General features: G+C 33.4%; 1 long non-coding RNA gene across 3 annotated transcripts; it reads left to right on the top strand.

Moving 5' to 3' along the window:
- Window positions 1-2,082: 2,082 nt before the first annotated feature.
- Window positions 2,083-4,570, top strand: LOC111241460. 3 transcript variants are annotated; one of them, XR_002667449.1, is made up of 3 exons: window positions 2,083-2,244; window positions 4,160-4,199; window positions 4,286-4,570. It is a non-coding gene; the product is annotated as an uncharacterized LOC111241460 (long non-coding RNA). The 3 variants fall into 3 exon arrangements; XR_002667447.1 differs by having other exon boundaries at window positions 4,121-4,199; XR_002667443.1 differs by lacking the exon at window positions 2,083-2,244 and having other exon boundaries at window positions 2,866-4,199.
- Window positions 4,571-5,719: the final 1,149 nt, after the last annotated feature.

The raw sequence follows: 5,719 nt of genomic DNA, 5'->3' as shown, positions 1-5,719 counted from the left end.
TTCTTGGTCCTCGTATTTGTGTGAAAATCTCAGTTCGGTCCTCAAGTTTTGAACTGTCTCAATTGGGTCATAATTTTTGTAAAAATGCACACATTTTATCCCAATCGCTAATTGATCTCACTGTGCAACAATTACCTTCTGCTATCAGTGGAATAAATAGCTTAAAGGCTGGTGATGAACCTATAGGTTACCAAGTTGGCTCATTTGCAGAAAAGGTTGTGAGACTGATTGCACTGGTTACGCGAGTTTTTCGGTGACTTAATTTTTTGAGCCGACGAGATAATCTGTGTAAAATCCCTTATTCTCAGAGAGATGAATAAAATCCCTAATTCAAATAAACTAAATAATAGGCATTGTGCCACGTGAAACACTGCTTATTTTAAAAAATAATTCATATAATTAAATAATACACGTCAACATGTCCTCTAGCTACCACGTCAGCTAAACTTAACGCCGTTTGAGATCAGTTAACGATTGGGGTAAAATGTGTGCATTTTTACAAAAATTATGACCCAATTGAGACAGTTCAAAACTTGAGGACCGAACTGAGATTTTCACACAAATACGAGGACCAAGAAGGGATTAAGCCAACACGTTAGCATGTCACGTCAACTAAACTTAACGCCGTTTGAGATCAGTTAACGGTTGGGGTAAAATGTGTGCATTTTTACAAAAATTATGACCAAATTGAGACAGTGCAAATCTTGAGGATCAAACTGAGATTTTCACACAAATATGAAGACTAAGGGAGGTATTAAGCCAAAATCGTTATAAAAAATATAATTTCTACTAGTGAATGCAATGAAAAATCATCGGGGTAAAATGAGTTATCGTATAAAATAACTTAAAGTAATTACAGAAGGAATTTCAAAGAACTTCAATAGATCATCAGATGCATCTCCACAAGTTTATCTCGTTTCAAAACCATAAACCAACGGTAAAACTTCTTTCCTTAATGATGCAAGCTCATCTAGGCAACATGCTAAAACAACTTCCTTGAACCAATGGGTGCACCGAAATGGAAATTGAAACAGTGGAAGATGGTGCATGTAAGCAGGACTGACACAGTTCACTTAAAAATCATAAACTATAGTTTATCTATATTGTTATTACTGTTTTGTATTTAAAAAACTTAAACTACTTTTATTAAAAAAAACCAATTATACTATTTAATAATTCAGTTTAAAAATATTAAATTTATTAAACAGTTAACTGTTAACTAGGATTAACTGGAGTTAAGATCATTCTCAGTAACAAATGTCACAGCTCAAACTAAATCAAATTAAAACAATAAAGCATATTACATCATTCTATCACAATTAATCATACTAAATAAGATTCAGACAACAGGAACCGAAATCCAATGATCGAGACCTCACATTCCATTCCAGTGACAAACCAAACGCACCAAAATCCAAAACACCATAAAATAGGAACCCTAAAACGGTAAACAATCATGATCAAAATTATATATAAGAAAACCACTGCTGATGTAAATCCTCAGACATTCATGTGAAATACAACTCCGAATACAAAAACGAAAAAACAATAATAATATTAAATCATAGAAAACAAAAAAAATTGAAAAAAAAAAACACCTAGGTTAAGAATTTCCCTTAGTAACCGAATCAATTGAGCAAGAAAAAAAGCATAATTCATTCATGTGAAATATTAACGAAGACAACACTGACCAATGCAGTCTCCACAAGTGTTAGAAGTGGAGCTGTCATTTTTGTTTTTATTTATAAAATCAACTCATTCTTTTTTCACCCACGTCCCCACCTCCGTAATCTCCGTGAAATGGGCTTGGATTGAATTGGAGCCGGGTTGGCCCCTACTCCCCGTTGTTCTGTGCTACGATGAAGCATTTCCATTCTTTACTAAACAAAAGCTTTGTCTACGAGTTCAGGTCGCGTGCGGCATCAAACTTCAGAGATTTTCAGAACTGGAGTTCAAAATTTTTCGACATCAACCTCAGATTTTTAGAACTGTAAAACCCAATTCGGCCCTTCTCTCAATCATCCTTACGAGCTTAAGATTTTTCAGAACTGCAAAACATAAACATTTTGGAGGTACCACTTCGTTTTTTTTTGTCTCTCTATGTTTATGAGTGTGAACCAGAAATAGTATCTTGAATGTGTTTGTTGGTGATATATGGGTGTGTCTCAGTGTCACGGGACAATCAAGCTTAGGTTCTCATTCCTCTTTTTCTGTGCGTGCTTTGTGAGGAAGGAAGGAGTTCAGGTAAGAGGAGCTAAACCCTTTCTTGATCGAATTTATTGGTTGTATGAGTATTAAGTGGTGCTGTGTGATGGATATATTTCTGATTGAAAATTTTGAATGCTAAGAGGGTGGTTGTTTTATCTAGAGGAGGGAGTCTCTAGACTAGGCTATCTGTTTTTCCTTATTTCTTTGTTTTTCTGCTTCCATTTCATAACCCCTTTGTTAAAATGTGAGAGTAACGAGCTAATCATCTTTGGATTCCTAAAAGTTGGATGGGTAAAGATGATTGATTTGCAAGTTTCCTCTGCACTTGTTTAGTACTGGAATATTTGATGCATGTGAAATTGCGGTTGTGATGTGTTTTGGAGAAAAGAGGTTTTCTGTTTGAGGCTTTTACTGTGGCTGATTTTTGGGTTTTTCTAAAGAAAATTATTTGTATTTTTAAAGGGTTTAATTAGTGGCTTAGTGGTGTCTTTAAAGGCTTTCTTTGAAGCATCTTTGTTCCAGCCTCTTTGGCGAGCCCTCAGCTCCTACAAAGCAGTTTCTTTCATCTGATTTTCAAGTGTTGTCTCAGCTCTTTCCCTTGCCTGCTCACAACTCTCCATCCCTGAATTGCACTTGTCAGCTTCCTTTTGGTACTGAGATGCTATTTTCTTAGCCTCTAAAAGCATTGAATCTGCCTTTCTTTGTTTTTCCTCAGTTTCAGCTTTTTTTTCCTTTACTTCTTCTGCTAAAAGGTCTGAAAAATTCTTCCCCATCTCTTCACTCACCTCTTAGTCATGCCTCATGCAATCTACAACATATATATGTTAATATGTAAATTCTGGAACTGTATAGGATCAAAAGTATCATAATTTGGATATTCATAGTATTATCCTTGAAAAATATATGTTGGCACCACCTTATCAGACTAAAATGTTAACATCATCTTACCCTTTTAACTGCATGAACATAGTTAATTATAACACATATATGGTCACAGTTAAATCTCTCCTCCATTTCAGAAAAATTGACTAACAACTATAAGAAAGCGTTATTCTGCAAGCACATGTCACTTTTTAATTGGAAGGACACATGATTCTAATACTCTCCAAATATTCTATTATGTCTTTGCTTCTGCTTCCACCACCAATGTTAACATCTTTTCTTTTAGTGGAAAGTGCAAGTTAGTAATTTATCTTTTATCAAGTCTCCAAACCCCAAAATTGCAGCATGATCCAACATGGGTTTTTTAAAGGGTTTTTCTACTTATTTCTTCTTTTAGTAGTTATAATATTAATTGTTAGATAAATTTGTATTTTTTCTTAGTCAAAAGAATGGTTAGTAGATAATAGTTCAAAATGTGTAACTTTACGCTTTCTAAGCATAGGATTTAAGAACTTGAAACCTAAGTTGGGATTGTTTTCAAAAACTAACACGTAAAATCATTATAAAATTAATATGTGATAAAGGTAGTTATAGCATTACGAATATAATAATAATTCCCATGATGACTTTTGTAATCGTGGATTCTAGTTTTACAGTGGGTGCTGGTGCTAAAATAGTTTTAGAAGGTTGAAATAATTTTCTAAATCATAGTCAGCTTTTCCAGTATGTAGGCAATTTATACTCTTGTTACTTAAGGTCGAGTATTCAGCTTCTGTTTAATCTAGCTAGTAGTATTAATAATATGTTTTGGTATTTAGAGAATAATTCGTTGTGGTGGAGTTATTGATGATGATATGGCAAACATCATAGTTGTTCAGCTTTTGTACCTTGATGTTGTTGATCCTAACAAGATTTGTTCTTCGACATTGAAAACTCATAGTGTATCTTCTTAATCTTTCTCCATATAAAGTGTTTTGTTGAATGTTTGAACTGATGTTAAATGATTATAGTTTGGTATTTCTTCGTTCAGTTGTTATTATTGTCCAACATATTATAAATCGCATTCTAGGAATTGAGCTAGGATGTGAGACTCCCCTACATGTACAAGGGTATGGCATCTTCTTGTATTTTAGACAATTTTGATATGGTACTTGATTTCATATACTAATATTCTGATGTTCTCTATTTTATGTAGACGAAGGAGAGACAGTGATTGAACTCGGGGATATTTCACAATAATCAAGACAATTTTTTCATAATTAATTAGGAGGTGTGGTGTATAATGTAATGTCTTGTGATGTGTTTGGTCTTCCACTCTTTTATGTTCTGTTGTTCCAAAATATCCATGTGATGATGGCCAATACTTGTTGCTAGTTGCAGAAGTATTAATTTAGTTTCTTTATTGATAGGTGATAGGTACTAGTTTTAATAGTATTGGTTATAACGTAAATTTTGAGATGAAATTGAGATGTTTAAATCATTAGATTAGTTTGAAAGATACAACTTTTGTAAAATTGTAACGTAAATTTTGTAAAAAAGAAAGTCCATGGGCTAGTCCTGATCCACAGGACTTTGGGACTTTTTAGTTCTGAGAATTTTTAAATAAAAGAATTTTTTGGTCCTGTGGGTTTTTTTTGTTCCAATCTACATAGACTAGGGTCAAGACCTATTATATAGACCTATTTGACAGGTCTAGCTACAAGTACTGACAGAAAGTTGAAGAACAAAGTTTTTGATATGCTGAAACCAAATCTAATGAGAATACCAAAATCACCAATTTGTATGTGAAAGAAAGTAAATGCATAAAACTTTTGGGTGGCAAAAGTAAGATCTCAAACCAATGATACCAATTAGATGTAAATATGAACCATAAATAAAACCAAAACAGATGAGGAAATACTACGCTGAAAGCATTATAATTTATTACGCTTCCATCATTACCTCAAATAGTAAATCTTTAAAGTGATAAAATTTATTATCTTGAAGCAGAATTAGATTTAAAGTTTCTAACTTTACTTATATCATTTAGATGGTATAATTGCACTGCATTAAACTATTATTTGTGTTTGTTTGTTTCTGCCCTGCCCCCATCAAATCCACATTATGATGCAGTTAAAACCCCACCCATTATAATGAAACAAAATAAAATCATAGTTAGGAGACAATTCAAACATTGTTAACTCACTTTAGCAACTATAGCACTAGCAGTTCCTAATTATACTAACTGTACTATGTTGTTTACAGCAGCTAAAAGTTGTAGGGTCATAATTCAGGCATTAAATAATGTTAGAAAAAGAAACATCAATTTCAGGAAATTACCATATGCAGTTTACTGTGCAGAATAAGATGTGCATATCTTTGGCACAGTAAAAACACCGAAGAAACCTGAGGCAAATGACGGCAAAACAAATGTCAGTAATCAATGTGGTGTTTTACTTGTTAGGAGGAAGAGGAGTTCTAAATCCTGAAAACTAGTAAAATAAGAAAAAAAAAAAACTATTATAACAATATTTTGCTTTTTAAGAGAAAGAGGAGGAGGGGTGAAAGAGGAGTTGAGTCGTCAGTAGGAGGAACTGGAGCCAACAGACGAAGTAGATTTGGTGGAGGAGTCACCGGACGAGTGCATTTC

The sequence above is a fragment of the Vigna radiata genome, chromosome 1 (assembly GCF_000741045.1).
Source record: "Vigna radiata var. radiata cultivar VC1973A chromosome 1, Vradiata_ver6, whole genome shotgun sequence".
In the NCBI taxonomy this organism is placed as follows: Eukaryota; Viridiplantae; Streptophyta; class Magnoliopsida; order Fabales; family Fabaceae; genus Vigna; species Vigna radiata.
This window is presented reverse-complemented; position numbering and strand designations above follow the sequence as displayed.